Here is a 17,627-nt window from a genome sequence, read left to right as displayed (position 1 = left end):
CAAATCAACAATGAGTTCTCAATTAAACACATGTTGTGCCAGGCCCTAGAAGTCCCTGTAATCCTTAATTGTGCACGGGTCGCATGGTATGCCTTGAGACCTCACACCATGGACAAGTAATGTATGTACCACTGCATCATGTCAGTAAGCACAGTAGTGCACATAGTAAACAATGTGATGATCTGTCAATTGTCCAGTGTACAAAAAGTGAATGACACACAGCTAACACAAAGCTTGCCGGGTGCACTACAATGACCATTTCCCATCTGACCCACAGGTGACCAAGAACTTACTGCAGAGGACAACACCAGCAACCTGCAGAGCCAGTCTCCCCCCGGTACATGGACTCTCGGATGTTGACTCCCAGGATTCCATGGACGATGAGCTCGAAGCCGGCCCAACTGGTGTGCCAGGGAGCAACAGGTCCCAGGACCCCATCGTCCCCCCCACCACATCTGCAGCAACAACATCTACCACAACTGTCAACTCACAGCTCCACCCCACCCCCCAATGGAAATGTACACCCCCCTCGCATCTCACCATTGCAAATAAAATATCATTACACACATGTTATCGTGTCTGCTCCGTCTTTATTGCAGGATGTACAGCCTTCAACATGATCACAATGTACCAGGAGCATGGGCTGCATGTAGGCAAGGAAAAGTTGAAGGCACCTAGGGAAACACAACAGAACTACTTTCACTGGTCTGGGTGTGGTATCACAGACATCACACAACCCCTACCATCAGGATAACCCAACATGCACACGTCACAATGTGCAACAAGTGTCAACATACACGTCCTGTAGATGTTCTCAAATTACCTGTCCCAGAAAAATTGGCAACCGCTGCTGAGTCTACAACTGGCTGCTGTTATAATTCTCACATGCCCCTTCACGACAACAGCAATATCAGCAGACAATGGGTATGTTGCATATTGTCACCCACCTTCAAGTGAAGTAGCGGGTGATGAGCTGTTCATGCAGATCAACACCTTCCTCCTTTCCACTGTCCTCATCACTGGACACGGGTTGGTTTGTAGGCTGGGGCCTTGGGTCCTCACCATCATCCAGGAGCAGGGGAATCTCCTTGCGAATGGCTAGGTTGTGGAGCATTAAGCATGCCACTACAATATGACACACCTTCCCGGGCGAGTATGCCAGTGCACCTCCGGTCTTGTCCAGGCAGCGGAAACGTGACTTGAGCAGACCAAACGTACGCTCCACCACACGACGTGTCCTCCCATGTGCCTCATTGTAGCAGACTTCAGCCGGGGTCCTGGGATTCCGCAGTGGGCTCAGCAACCAGGGACAGTTGAGAGATTTAGAGTCACCAGGGTATGACAAACACAAATAGACATTGCAATGTCGCTGAGGCAGAGGGCAGCAGGTCACACACCCACCACGCCATACGACTAGGCATACTCACCCACAATCTATGCATGCTCGGGAAGCAGATTAGCCATCAGCTGGGGCACAATGCTGTTCCGCAGGATGTAGGAGTCATGGGCCGAGCCTGGGAATTTGGTACACACGTGGGAGATGATAATATCTGCCAGGCACACCACTTGCACATTTATGGAGTGGTAATGTTTGTGATTCCTGTAATGTGCTCACTTGCCTGTGGTGGCACAAGCCCGACATTGGTGCAATCAATGGCACCAACAACATTGGGGATGTGTCCAAGGGGATAGAAGTCTCCCTTCACAGCTGGCAATTCAGCACCCCTGGGGAAATGGATATATCTGTCCGTGTATATCATCATGGCGGACAATACATCACGCATCACCATGCTGAACATCGGTTGTGACATCCCACCAGCGCTGGCCACTGTCTCTTGGAACGATCAAGTGGCAAAAAAATGCAGGGCCGCCATCACCTTATAAGTAGGGGTGAAAGCTGTTGGATATGTCCAGTGGGGCTGCAGGTGGGGCTCCAACAGATCACAAAGGGTTTTTAGGGTGGCTCTATCCAGACCGCATTTCCGGATGATCGCCACATCCTCCGTGTCCTCCAGCACCGTCAAGTGACAAACCAGATTTGGCCTCCTCCTATTTGAGATGAAAGTGGACACATGTCAATGCAATATATCATGAGATGGGCACAGCATCTCATGTTCTGGATGACACAACGACAACAATGACTGCCATCAATATTGAGTTACAGACCAGCTTACATGTAGGGACACCTTCAGCTAGACAAAGGGCACACCTGTCAACTTACACAAGACAAGTACCTCAAACACCACCTTGGTCAATGTGAATACACATAGGGAGATGGCCACATCTCACATGGGCACGCCTGGGAGTATAGCATCCAGCATATGTGCAACAAATCAAACCCACTGTCTCATACCTAGCTGCTGTACCTGTCACACCTTAATGCATCATTACAACCTGGCACCCATCCACCACACAATGACCACCATCGGTGCAGGAATGACGAATGTGTGCATGAGCAGACATGAGAGGCAGTGCAAAATGGATCATCATTCATTGAGACGAGCATTGCTGTGATTGTCACTGCACCTCAACACATTGACATGTGTACACATTGTAGAGTCCAGAACAACACTGTCCTGCCCACCCAACCATCAAATCCATAAGTGACATGTAAGTGAGTACAGGCCAATCTACGAAATCACACACACAAACATGGCATGTGTAGCCATCAGTGGAGTAAATGGAACATTGGCATCGTGTGCACAATGATGTGCCATTGACCATGTCGGCACTGTGCACTGTTGATGTTTGTCAGATGGCCATTGCGATTGTATGGCACCCATATCGCGGTAGCTACCGCCTGGCCCCGGCAGTGTGTCACCAGCACCCCCATTCACACAAGTGCTGTAGTGATAGGCATGGAGACATGGGGAAATGGCGTTTGGCATGCTCCGCCACCCATATCGCGGTAGCTACCACCTGGCCCCGGCGGTGTGTCACCAGCACCCCAATTCACACAAGTGCGGTAGTGATAGGCATGGAGACATGGGGAAATGGCAGTTGGCATGCTCCGCTGCCTAAATCGTGGTGCCTCGTGTCAATGTATGGCACCCATATCGCGGTAGCTACCGCCTGGCCCCGGCGGTGTGTCACTAGCACCCCCATTCACACAAGTGCGGTAGTGATAGGCATGGCGACATGGGGAAATGGCGGTTGGATTGCTCTGCCACCCATATCGCGGTAGCTAACGCCTGGCCCCGGTGGTGTGTCACCAGCACCCCCATTCACAGAAGCGCAGTAGTGATAGGCATGGAGACATGGGGAAATGGCGGTTGGCATGCTCCGGCGCCCATATCGCGGTAGCTACTGCCTGGCCCTGGTGGTGTGTCACCAGCACCCCCATTCACACAAGTACGGTAGTGATAGGCATGGAGACATGGGGAAATGGTGGTTGGCATGCTCTGCCGCCTAAATCGAGGTAGCTACCGCCTGGCCCCGGCGGTGTGTCCCCGCCATGGAGCTTGACCTAGAGCCAATGGGAAGCTCGATAGCGGTGACATAATGCAATTTTGAAGATCGTGGTAGGCGTGCTCCGCCATTGGATGCATTTGAAAGATGCACCATCGCGCTAGCGCACAGCGGGCCCCGGCGGTGTGTCCCCACCAAGGAGCTTGACCTAGAACCAATGGGAAGCTCGATAACGGTGGCATGATGCAATTTTGAAAATCGCGGTAGGCGTGCTCCGCCACCGCGGGGGCGGTCATTGGATGCATTCGAAAGAGGCAGATCTGGACCACCAATTGCTGCAGATTGGCACCTTTGAAACGACCCCAGGAGGTTATATATGTGTGGAATTGAGCCTCACATTTCCACTGCTCCCAGAGCCTGCTTCCAGAGATCCCTCACCTGCTGCTGCCTCCAGAGCCTGCTGCCAGAGACCCCTCACCTGCTGCTGCCTCCAGGGACTGCTGCCTGAGACCCCTCACCTGCTGCTGCCTCCAGAGCCTGCTGCCAGAGACCCCTCACCTGCTGCTGCCTCCAGAGCCTGCTGCCAGAGACCTCTCACCTGCTGCTGCCTCCACGGACTGCTGCCTGAGACCCCTCACCTGCTGCTGCCTCCAGAGCCTGCTGCCAGAGACCCCTCACCTGCTGCTGCCTCCAGGGACTGCTGCCTGAGACCCCTCACCACCCAATTCCGCCACTGTTGTCTCATGTCCACAGTGATGGCAAGGACGGAGAAGATCCGTGCCAGTCCCTTCACGAGCGAGGAGCTGGAGGTCCTGGTGGACGAGGTGCTCACACAGTACCCAAGTCTATATGGTGCCCCAAATGTTGTGGTAAGTCGTCAACAGTGGGGGGGTAGGGCAGGGGAGCCACACATGTAGTTGGACTGATGCAGTATGTGCATGGGAGTGTGGGGTAGTGGCATGCACTGCCTGATATGCTGTCTCCAGGGGGAGGGTGTGTGTACTAACCCTGGGCGTAGTTCGCGAAGTAGCGGTACGCGTAGCTATGCAAAGTGCACTTCGCACTAAGCGAGCTATGCGTAGCACTTCGCGAACTGCGTAGTACCCTGTTCGCACTGTGCAAGATGTCGTTTTCAATGATTGCACAGTGCGGACAAGCATCTGGCCCTGTGCAATCATTGAAAACGGCATCTTGCACAGTGCGAGCTGTAGTTTTCTGCCGCTCGAGTAGATTTCTACTCGAGCAGCAGCTTTCTCAATGCGAACTGGTAGTTTCTCATCGTGAGTGGTCGCGAGCATACGCGACCACTCGCAATGAGAAACCTGACCTCCCCGCGTTGAGAATCTCGCCGGGAGGTTTTTTTCCACGCTCGCAATCGCCAACTTGATGTTGCTGATCGCGAACAAGGAAAAAGTCTCGCCGGGATGTCATTTTGCTTGCTTGCGGTCGCCAACTTGACGTTGAGGATCGCGAGCAAGCAAAAAATGACCGCAACACTACGCTATGCGTGTTTGCACTGTGCCAGTGCCCACTCTCCCAGCCACTTCGTCTGGTGCTGCCCGTGTCTGCCTCAGTAAGAGGGGAAGAGTGTCCTTCACCCCTGGCACCGCTGCCCCTGCCCCTGTTCCCTCTGCTAAAGACACACAATTGATGGACGGAATGCAGAACAAATCATAACATTCTCCCCCAGTCAAGAGATCTGGGTTAAATCCATCATTCTTTTGCTCACCATGCCACCCCAGTTTAGACCTGGCATATGCAAATCAGTCTTGACCCTGTGCCTCATGGGAACAGTCCAGCCCGAACTGCCAAGCCAGGTCCTCCCTGGACTGGACACAAGCATCCTAGGACCAGTGTCACCCCGAGTGGGAAGGGTATGCCCAGACGTGGGTCCCGTGCTGTGCATGCCACTGGAATTAAGCTATCCTGGCTGAAGAGGGGTGAAAGCCCAAAACCGGTCCTAGGATGCTTGTTTCCAGTCCAAGGAGGACCTGGCTTGGTAGTTCATGCTGGACTGTTCCCATGAGGCACAAGGTCAAGACTGATTTGCATATGGCTGGGTTCAAACTGGAACGGTATGGTGAGCAAAATAATTATGGATTTAGGCCCAGATCTCTGTACTGGGGTGAATGTATGACATTGTTCTGCATTCTGTCCATCAACTGTTGTTTTTGCATTTGTCACTCCGAGTGGGAAGGGTATGCCCAGACGTGGGTTCCGTGCTCTCCATGCCACTGGAATCAAGCTATCCTGGCTGAAGAGGGGTGAAACCCCGAAACCGGTCCTAGGATGCTTGTTTCCAGTCCAGGGAGGACCTGGCTTGGTAGTTCGGGCTGGACTGTTCCCATGAGGCACAGTGTCAAGACTGATTTGCATATGGCTGGGTTCACAAACTGGAACGGCATGGTGAGCAAAAAAATGATGGATTTAGGCCCAGATCTCTGTACTGGGGTGAATGTATGACATTGTTCTGCATTCTGTCCATCAACTGTTGTTTTTGCACCTGTCCCCTCTGCTGCCATCGGTGCTGAGTCTGTGGACCTTTTGCGCCAGCTGTGTATAGGCCAGACAGCTCTCCTCAATGCCTTCATTGACCATGACAAAAAATTGGCCCAGATGGTTGCTTTCATGGAGGGCATACTTTCTGACGTGGGTGGGCTGGACCGGACAGTCCAGGCTTTGTCATCGACAGTGACGTCTGCCCTTCAACAGGCACATACTCACAGTCCAACTCCGGTCCCTTTGTCCACCCCCCTAGCAGTGGCCACGTCTGACGATAGTGACCACGGTCTACATACATCACAGTCATGATACAGCACACAGAGCACACTGCAGCTGCAACCCAAGCGGTCCCGGCCGCAGACACCATCCCCACAGAAGACCAAAGCCACCACAGAGCGCAGGGAGAAAAGCCCATCAGGCGACACCAGTGGACAAAAAGCAAAGCAGCAGGCCTCAGGCACACATGCCTCAGAGGCATCCCCATCCAAGGACTCTCCTGCCCCTAAAGCATCGCGCAAAGAGAAGCATACAGCGTCTGTGCCCACCAAGGAGGTGGTGCATGCCAAGGGTACACCTAGGAAGGGCTCCAAGGCAGATTCACCCACCGCCTCGACTCCCATTCCAAGCTCAGTGAAGCAGGGGCCGGAGTGCACTCTAGGTGTGACCCCTAGTAAACAGGGGAAGGAGGGCAGAGGCGAAACCAGGCAAAGTGTTCCACTGGGTCCAGCACATCACCAGAGGGGGTGCCAATGCCTGCACCTGATGCAGCTTTAGTGGTGAGTGTGGCTGTTGTGCCCACACCACTTCCCATTGATCCAAAGTCAGGCAAGCCATTTAGAATCCCCAAGAAGTGGAAAGCCACCCCTCCACAATCTCCAAGCCACACTGTGTCTCCCGTCTGCATGACTCCACCTCCACGTGCCACTACACCACCTGGTCCAAGGAGCCCTCCGGCTTGCCAAGCCACTGATCGCTCTACCTCAGCTGTTCCGCTCTCTTCCCGTTCAGTTGCCCCGACAGTCCCCAAGACACAGCCAGCTCCCAGTCTGCCTGACAGCCAAGTCTGAGTGTTAGTTACCCTCACACACCTTTCTCTTACACAGGTGGGCCTGTACTGCACATTGTTACCACCTGACTGTGTTGCTGACCATGGAATGGTACAGTCGCACACATTCCCTGTGCAGCTTCTCATGGACTCAGTCTGCACTTTGTCCTGCCCACTGGCCTTGTCGTTCAGTGCTGTGTGCCCCCTGCCTGTGCGGCTTCTCATGGACTCAGTCTGCACCTTGGACTGGCCACTGGCCTTGTGTTTTGCCCCCTGCCTGTGCAGCTTCTCATGGACTCAGTCTGCACCTTGGACTGGCCACTGGTCTTGTGTTTTGCCCCCTGCCTGTGCAGCTTCTCATGGACTCACTCTGCACTTTGTCCTGCCCACTGGCCTTGTCGTTCACTGCTGTGTGCCCCCTGTCTGTGCAGCTTCTCATGGACTCAGTCTGTACCTTGGACTGGCCACTGGCCTTGTGTTTTGCCCCCTGCCTGTGCAGCTTCTCATGGACTCAGTCTGCACCTTGGACTGTCCACTGGTCTTGTGTTTTGCCCCCTGCCTGTGCAGCTTCTCATGGACTCACTCTGCACTTTGTCCTGCCCACTGGCCTTGTCGTTCACTGTTGTGTGCCCCCTGTCTGTGCAGCTTCTCATGGACTCAGTCTGCACTTTGTCCTGCCCACTGGCCTTGTCATTCACTGCTGTGTGTCCCATGCCTGTGCAGCTTCTCATGGACATGCTCTGCATTTTGTGCCTTGCTCTTCTCTTGTCATGGTGCCTATCTGTGCAATATGTGAATAAAGACAGTTGCTCCTGTTGTCTATTTTGTCAGTGTCCTTACTGAATAAAGTTCTTGCTGTGTGTATATGGTTTACTGTGCCACATGCTCTGTGTGCCACTTCAACATGGTCAATGTTTGTTTTCACTTACTAATCAGTTTTCTGGGGTGACAGGGTATTCAATTCATCCTGAACCAGATATTTGGGGGGGGGGGGCAATGGTGTAATTTTACAATGTGCAGCAGTTGTCATTTACTTGATTTGTTCATGTTGGCTATATTGTACACATGTCAGGTTGGGGGCACTGCCTGCACAGAGTGGGTTTCTGCACACAGTTTTGCAGGCAGGCTGTCCAAGGTCATCATGTATGTGTGTTCTTCCTTTATGTGTGCCCAGTGGTGTATGTGTGTGGTCATCTTGTGATGGCCAGTCATCCTAGTCCCATGGCTTACTTTCCATGTGTGCTCTTGGATGGTCAGGTGGTGTGCGGTGTGAAGGGGGTGAGTTTGTGGGGAATGTTGATGTGTGCATGCCCCTGCAATGTGAACTACACACGTGTCACCCAGGAGTTGTATGCCTGTTGTTTTGATTGTTCAGCCCTGCGGATGTGGTTGTATGCACATGTGTGAGTTGTATGTAGTGCACTATACATTGTGTTGGTGTGTCCTTGCAGTTCTGTCTGACTCCCACTTGTGAGTATGCAGAGTGTGTGACTGGTGAGTCAGTGTTGTGTTTTGTTGCACATCCATGTGTCTGGTGGCTGTTTGTGGGGACTGTACAGACCTGCTGTTCCACACTGCCATTGTGGTTGTGTTTTCTCATGCCTTGCTGTCAGATGGTGCCTTCTTGCCTCCAGTGTGGCATGTTGTGTGTGTTGTCATGCCATCTATGCTTCAAATGCTTACCCAGTATGGTACACTCCTGCCATGTCACCTACTGGCATGCAGTACACTTCACTTTGGTGTCAGCTGTCCCCTTGGTTTCCATGTGTGTGTGCCTCCCCATTACTTCATTTGTGCCACTGTGCTTTGTGGTGCAGTTCTTTGTCCAGGGTCAATGAGTCACTCGGGGCATTTCCCCAATGGGTTGTATGTTATGTGTGGGTGCTGTTTGGCAGTCATGGTTGCTCCTATGCAGTCCAACTGTGTGTGCTGCCCAGTCCTCTGGTCAAGTTGTTTCCACCTTTGTGTCCTGGACTTGTGCATCTGTTGACGTATGTGTGTTGTCTGTGTTATTGCTCCACTTCCTGGGTGTGCTGTTGTCTTTGTGCTGTGCTGTATGGTGTTGTGTGGATTGCTGTTCTGTCACTGATGTCTGTGTGTGGCTGGTATGCCTGGTGTGCACACACTGCTTGTTGTGCATGCAGTGCTGTGTGTGTCTGCTGCCTTGTCATTGCCTGGTGTGCATCCCCTGATGTCCTGCTGTTTTTGCTGTGTGATTTGTGTGCCTGTGCATCTGTTGTTTGTTTGATGTGGCTGTGTTGTTCTGTGATGGTGCACTACTTGTGTGTGTTGTGGTATGTTGTTTTTGCATTGTTCTTGAGTGATGATGTTGTGCCCTCCTGTTGTATCTGTGCTCCCATTGCCTTTCCCCAGTTTAGCTGCACAGGGCATGTCTGTTCTTGTTGTTGTTCTGTGTGTGTTTCTTTTGGGTCATGTGTTTGTGTGCTGCTTTTGTGCAGACATTTGTTGTGGCATCCCTGTGTGTGTGATGTTTGCGGCTACTCCCAGGGTGTGTTATTGTTTGTGTTGACTGGCAAGTATTGCCAGCCTTCAGTGTGTTTGGCACTGGTGTTGTGTGCTGCTGGTGTGAGGGGGGTATGTGTGTCGATTCCTACTGGTGTTTGTCAGTCATGGCGTGTGTCAATGGTCCCTGTGTGTGGTGCTGCTGGTGTACTCCTGTGAAGTAGTTGTATAGATGTGTGGCTGTTCACAATTTGACTTCAGGGCCTTCCTTTCATCCTTGTGCCTCTACATGGTTTGCCTTGCTGTCTCCCTGTGATGTCTGTGGTTTGTCCTCACTGCCTGTACCAACCATGTGTGCATTAATGCTGTTCCTTGTCGTGCATGTGATGTACACATGCTTGTTGTGTGTCTCCTTGGCCTTCCATTTGTGTGCATCCCACTTTGGTTTTCCCATTTGTTGTGCTCCATTGCTATTGGCATGTGGGGTGTGTATGTGTCTGTGTGTCAGTCTGTGGTATGTATGTGTGACTAAGCAGGTTGTGTGTCCATTTGGATGTTTGTTCCTTGAATGTGTTCATTTGGTGCTTGTCCTCATTTTTGTTTCCCTGAGTGTGGTGTTGTGGTGGAGTGTGTGTTTTCCTGGCCCTGTGCTACTGTGCTGTGTGTTGTTTGTTCCTGTGCAGCCACTCCTGCAGTGTCTGTCTACATGATTGTTTGTTGTGTGGTGCAGGGTGTGTATTGACCTGGCTTGTTGTTGTGCATGGGGTGCACAGGAGGGGCACATGGCATGTGCCTTCATGGGGTGTGCTAGTATGTGGTGGGAGGGTGTGTGGCCCTGTGGTCTTTGTGCCCTGCCCATGCCTGGCACTGGCCCTGCCTTCTGCATTGTGCGCATGTATTTCCTTGTGTTCACCACTGCGGTGACGTGACCAGGACATTGCTGCATGGTGGTGGAAGATGTGTGTCCAGGATGCAGAGGGGTGACTTGGTGGCAGGTGGGTGATGTGTGGGTGCCATTGTGGATGTGTCCCTGTCCCCACCAGGGTGTCTGATGTGGGTTTGGACCCTGTGTCAACCCATGTGTTGTGTTATTGCATACCTGCGGCGGCGTCCGCGGCGGTCCTTGAGCTCCAGGTGATGTAACAGGTACAGTACCGGAAAGACGTGTAGAGCCGGGTCCATGGCGGTCGTGACCTGGTGATGTGGACCTGGTTTCACGCTCCGCTGTCGAGCTTCCGCCGTCTCTGGTTGGACGGTTTCTCCACTGTGGTGCGTCTGCTTGTTTGGGTCATCCTAATTTGTGGAGCGGGGCGGACGCCATTCCACACGGAGGAGAGTCTCCATTGGCTCCCACCGCCGCGGTGGCGGGCGCACTTTGATGGTGGTGTGCGTCGCACTGCGGCTGTCGGGAAATAGGCTATGTTTGACCTTACTAATATGGCGGGCGTGAGGACCGCTGCTCGCGGGAGGAAAAATTCATTTTTCCACACCGTGGTGGTGCCACCGCCCGACATCCTAATGGACCCCAAAGTTCTTAAAACTCAACAAATTACTCATCTACATTCTTCTGTTCCAGAAAAACCTTGGAAAAGGTTAGCCATCAATGTGTTGGGTTCCTATGAAGGGATTTCTAATAGTAAGGTCTATATTATTGTTGTGATAGACAATTTCTTGAAATGGGTGGAGATTAAATGGGTGTCGCGGATGGATTCAGACATCATTGTTGAATTTTTACAGGAAATATTCAGAAGAGAATGCTTACCAGAGTATTTAGTGTCTGATAATGGTACACAATTCACGTCCAGTTTATTTACCTCCTTTCTTAGAAAGAGCAACATTCAGCATTTTAAGACAGCATTATATTCACCAAACGTGAATGGTTTAGTGGAAAGGTTTAATAGGACTTTGGTTGAAGGCATCCAATTGGCTATTAAGACGCGCATAGATGTTAAAAAACATGTTGCAGATCTTTTTTGGTCTTATCATTGCACACCACGTTGTAGGACCAAATTTTCACTGTTTGATTTACTTAAAGGAAGGAAACTGTTGTATCTGGTTTTTGGTATAATGCATCTTTCCTGTTTCTCTGCCCTTGCAACTCAGCCAGTGTGAATGTGCTGTGTGGAATGTTGGTGTGCATGGTGATGTAATGGAATGTTCGGATGTCTGCGATGTGGAGTGTCAGTTGGAGTATGGGCTGTGCAGCAGGGAGGCTGCTACTGGTGGTGCTAGATACATATCTACTAGAAGACTGTCTTAAGAACTAAGAACAATAAACCTTCATTCTTAACCTACATCTAGGCTATGAATTTATTCATTATAACATTTTGGCGACGATTTGGAGAAGAAACTACATGTACACGGTTTTTAATGAAGTTAACCTTCAGAAAGAAACTGAAAAGACTACAAGCAATTCTTCACGAGAACTGTTCTGAATTTTAGAAAACCATCAGGGTAGTGGAGCCTGCTGAAACCTACTTTGTCCTGGAGATTGCCCGCCAGTTTTATATTTCATCTAACAGCCTTCTCTCCAGGGTATTTGTACAGGCTATGGACCATGAATTTGCTCTTTCTTCTTTAGACACCTCGTTTGGATGATCATAGTTTTGCTCGGTGACAGGCACACCTGGAAGAAGTACTGCGTACAATGAAGAAATTATTTTGGACCTTCACAATATTATATGTGCTATGTAGAGGGGGAAGATGAGTTGTATCTGGTTTATGGTATAATGCATCTTCCCCCTTTACATTACACATATAATATTGTGAATACAAGAAGCAAGCATAGCAATTACATAAAGAAACTTGCATGTGAAAATGCTGCACATGCATCATGGAAACATTACATATGATGGAACACAACACATTTCATGAGAGGGCATGCATACAAATACATAAGATAAAATACAAAGAAAACATTGCAAAATGTAAGACGCAAACATTGCATTAAATATACCAAAGGTGAAACATATCTCCCCCCTTTGCAGAGCAAATGAAAAAAACATCAAGAAATGCAAGTTGCCAACGATGCTCCTATTTAAAGGTAAATCTTGCATACTTCTAAAACAAACAATAAATCCTAAAAAGCAATTAACACTTCCTGAATCAACAAATACATTGAGATCTCTCCCATCCCCCTTCCTTAGGGAACATAAATATACAAGCATACCAAGACCAAAGGGGATGAGACGTAACACACAACACACCCTGTACCTCTGACCCAACAAGAATCTCAGGCAAACATACTTCACGTAGTAATCATATACGCACACCTGCAACACAATACACAAATAGATCCTCTCAGCACTGAGGTACACACAACCCCACAACTCTGTTCTAGGGTAATCACAACCCCACAACTTTGTACTAGTGTACTCACCACCCTACAACACTGTACTAGGGTACTCACCACCCCACAACTCTGTACTAGAGTACTCACAACCCCACAACTCTGTACTAGGGTACTGACAACCCTACAACTCTGTACTAGGGTACTCCACACCCTACAACTCTGTACTAGTGTACTAACAACCCTACAACTCTGCACTAGAATACTCACCACACTACACCTCTGTACTAGGGTACTTACCACCCTACACCTCTGTACTAGGGTACTTACCACCCTACATCTCTGTACTAAGGTACTAACAAGCCTACACCTCTGTAATAGGGTACTTACCACCCTACAACTCTGTACTAGGGTACTAACAACCCTACAACTCAGCACCATAAACAGAACAGCATACCCCCATACATCACCCTATAGAGTAAGCAATGAACATGCAAACTAAATAATAAGACTAGCACACATGAACAAAACTGCTTATGGCATAACATAAACATTGCAGCAAAGGGATGGCAAGTATAGGCAGTCACCCAACAAAAATATATATAATATATTTCAAGTTACTATGGTGAGCAATCCCTCACCCGACATTCCTGTTTAATCCTCAGCAACAGGAGAAACAACATGGCATGACCATATCCTTCCACTGTGGAGCATACCAGTCTCAACTTCGACACGGCTTGAATTGTATGAATACAAACTAAACTAAACTGGTCCCATCTTACCAGCATCCCAACGTAGCAAGGTACGTGTGCTGGACAACTTCATGGTGTTCAACTGAATTACTTGCTATTCAGTTGAACACCATGAAGAAACTTGCTTGTGAAAATGATGTGATTGCAGCATTTTCACATGCAAGTTTCTTTATGTAATTGCTATGCTTCCTTCTTGCATTCACAATATTATATGTGTTATGTAAAGGGGGAAGATGTGCTGTATCTGGTTTATGGTATAATGCATCTTTCATGTTTCTCTTCTCTTGCTGCTCAGTCAGTGTTAAAGTGCTATGTGGAATGTTGGTGTGCATGGTGTTGTATTGGAATGTGAGGATGCCTGCGATGTGGAGTGTCAGCTGGAGTATGGGCTGAGCAGCAGAAAGGCTACTCTTGGTGGGGCTATATACATATCTACTACAAGACCATCTTAAGAACTAAGAACAATAAACCTTCATCCTTAATCTACATCACGGCTACTGAACGTATTCATTATAACAGAAACCTAGGGAAGAATTAAATACCAGTTGGTTGAAACCTAAATACGAAATAACTGATTTTAAAAAAATGTACAAGATGGTTAATGAAAACTGTTTGGAAACGGAAAAGGACAATATAGTTGGGACAGCCGGAAAACAAAAAAGGTTAATTGTAGGTGATAATGTTAAAATCAAGTTACATATGCATGTATAGAAGGGATATTCCAAGTTTTCTGGGGCAGTCAAAGTGTTGAAATTGGGAAAAACATCGACCTATTTAAGTAATGGTTCATTGTGGAGTTTATCCAGGTTGGCCAAAGTACATATAGCCAAGGTAAATAACTCCACACAAAAAGAAAGTAATTATTGCAATGATCCTGAGTTTGGCAGTGACAGTGTGATAAATAAAAATTTGGAAACGCCAAACTATGGGGTCCATTAGGATGGCTGGCAGTGCAGAAAAATGCCTTTTTCCGCCCGCGAGCAGCGGTCCTCACGTCCGCCATATTAGTATGGCCAAACATAGGCCATTTCGGGTCCGCTGCGGTGCGACGCGCACCACCATCAAAGTGCGCCCGCCACCGCGGCAGTGGGAGCCAATGGAGACTCTCTGCCGTGCGGAATGACATCTGCCCCCTTCCACAAATTAGGATGCCCCAAACAAGCAGACGCACCGCAGCGGAGATACGGCCCAACCAGAGACGGTGGAAGCTCGACAGCGGAGCACGAAACCAGAGTCCCGGTCCACACCACCCAGTCACAACCACCATGGATCCAGCTCTACACGTTTTCCCGGTGCTGTACCTGCTATATCACCAGCAACTCATGGACCGCCGCGGACGCCGCCGCAGGTACGCAATGACACAAACACAACACACACCACATGGGCTGACACAGAGTCCAAATCCACATCAAACACCCTGGTGGGGACAGGGACACATCCACAAGGGCACCCACACATCACCCACCTGCCACCAGGTCACCCCTCTGCATCCTGGACACACATCTTCCACCACCATGCAGCAATGTCCCGGTCAAGTCACCACAGCAGTGAACACAAGGAAATACATGCGCACAATGCAGAAGGCAGGGCCAGTGCCAGGCATGGGCAGGGCACAAAGACCACAGGGCCACACCCCCTCTCACCACACACTAGCACACCCCATGAAGGCACATGCCATGTGCCCCTCCTGTGCACCCCATGCACAACAACAAGCCAGGTGGATACACACCCTGAACCACACAACAAACAACCAGGGAGACAGCCACTGCAGGAGTGGCTGCACAGGAACACACAACACACAGCACAATAGCACAGGACCAGGGAACACACACACCACCACAACACCACACTCAGGGAAACAAAAATGAGTACAAGCACCAAATGAACACATACAAGGAACAAACATCCAAATGGACACACAGCCTGCATAGTCACACATACATACCACTGACTGACACACAGACGCATACACACCCCACATGCCAACAGCAATGGAGCACAACAAATAGGAAAAGTGGGCTGCACACAAATGGAAGGCCATGGAGACACACAACAAGCATGTGTACATCACATGCAAGACAAGGAACAGAGAACAACACCCTCAGATCATCAAAGCACACATGGCTGGTACAGTCAGTGATGTCAAACCACAGACATCACAGTGCAACAATACAGGGAGACAGCAAGGCAAACCATGTATAGGCACAAGGATGAAAGGAAGGCCCTGAAGTCAAACTGGGAACAGCCACACATCTATACAACTACTTCGCAGGAGTACACCAGCAGCACTACACACAGGGCCCATTGACACACTCCATGACTGACAAACACCAGTAGGAATCTACACACATACCCTCCTCATACCAGCAGCACACAACACCAGTGTCTAACACACTGAAGGCTGGCAATTTTTGCCAGTCAACACACACACAAACAATCACACACCCTGGGGGTAGCCACAAACATCACACACACACAGGGATGCCAGAACAAATGTCTGCACAAAAACAACAGACAAACACATAACCCAACAGAATCACGCACAGAACCACAACAAGAACAGACATGCCCTGTGCAGCTAAACTGTGGCAAGGCAACGGGAGCACAGACACAACAGGAGTGCACAACCTCATCACTCAGGAACAATGCACAGACAACATACCACAACACACACAAGAAGTGCACCATCACATAACACAGCCACATCAAACAAACAACAGATGCACAGGCAGAAAAATCACATAGCAAACACAGCAGGACATCAGAGGATGCACACCTGGCAATGACAAGGCAACATACACACACAGCACTGCATGCACAACAAGCAGTGTGTGCACACTAAGCATACCAGCCACACACAGACATCAGTGACAGAACAGCAACCCACACAGTACCATACAGCACAGCACAAAGACAACAGCACACCCAGGAAGTGAAACAATAACACAGCCAACACACATACATCGAACACAACACCAACAGACGCACAAGTCTGGGACATAAAGGTGGAAACAACTTGACCAGAGGACTGGGCAGCACACACAGTTGAACTGCATAGGAGCAACCATGACTGACAAACAGCACAAGAACATCACATACAACCCATTGGTGAAATGCCCTGAGTGACACATTGATCCTGGCCAAAGAACTGCACCACAAAGCACAGTGTCACAAATGAAGTGATGGGGAGGCACACACACATGTAAACCAAGGGGACAGCTGACACCAAAGTGAAGTGTACTGCATGTCAGTTGGGGACATGGCAGGAGTGTACCATACACAAAGAGAGGGAGTTGTGAGAAGTTGGCCTGGTATATGATGCTCACTAGTTAAAGTGATCACCTTGTACCATGCCAAGCAACCCTTATGGTGTGGTTGTAAGTCAACCTTTTCGGACTAGCTGCCCTAGTGGTAGCGTAGGCTAAGCAGTCTTTGAGGCTAAACTCGTGAAGCGTGTTAAGCCAGCTGTTTTACCAAATGCAACCCCCTTTTATACCAATGAAAGGACACCACACAGATATATATTCAAAATATATATGTATTTATTTCTCAAAGTAACCCCTAGTCTCTTTATGAGCACAGGAGCACAAATCGTCAAACAAGATTATCACAGAATACACAGAAGTTGCACTTTATATGGATAGGCCCTGGTGGCCACTCAAACCATATACTAAAATAGTGGTATAAGTACCACGAACAGAAAAGGGAAAAGGCCTAAGGCCTCTAGAATCGCTGGGCCTACAAGGAGCTAACGTCAGTTAGTGACCAGGAGGTCCACGGGTGGCGTGTGCAGAGCAAATAGTCACACGCGTGCTCCCATAGGTTTCAATGGGTGCGTAAAAAGTACAAAGTTACTGCAAAAGGAATCTTCCGGATGACCTAGGAACTTAAGATTTGGAACACAGGCACTAGAGATGTATTACTACACTTGGGCACAGGTGTGCCAGCTTTACCTCACCCACAGGAAGCGGGTGCATAGGCCTCGAAGTGCGTCGGGTTTCTTCTATCTGTTCCGTGGAGCTTGAAGACAAAGATGCTGCAGGCGGTCGGTCCGGGAGAGATGCAGTGGATCCAAGAGTGGATCGGAGATGTTGAAGACCTGTAAGCAGAGGGGACAGTGTTCACAGTCACTAGCCAGTGACCAGCGTGGCACCAGGTGGGTACCAGG

Source organism: Triturus cristatus, chromosome 1_1 (assembly GCF_964204655.1).
Source record: "Triturus cristatus chromosome 1_1, aTriCri1.1, whole genome shotgun sequence".
Classification (NCBI taxonomy): Eukaryota; Metazoa; Chordata; class Amphibia; order Caudata; family Salamandridae; genus Triturus; species Triturus cristatus.
The sequence above is the reverse complement of the archived record's forward strand: the minus strand, read 5'-3'. Positions refer to the sequence as shown.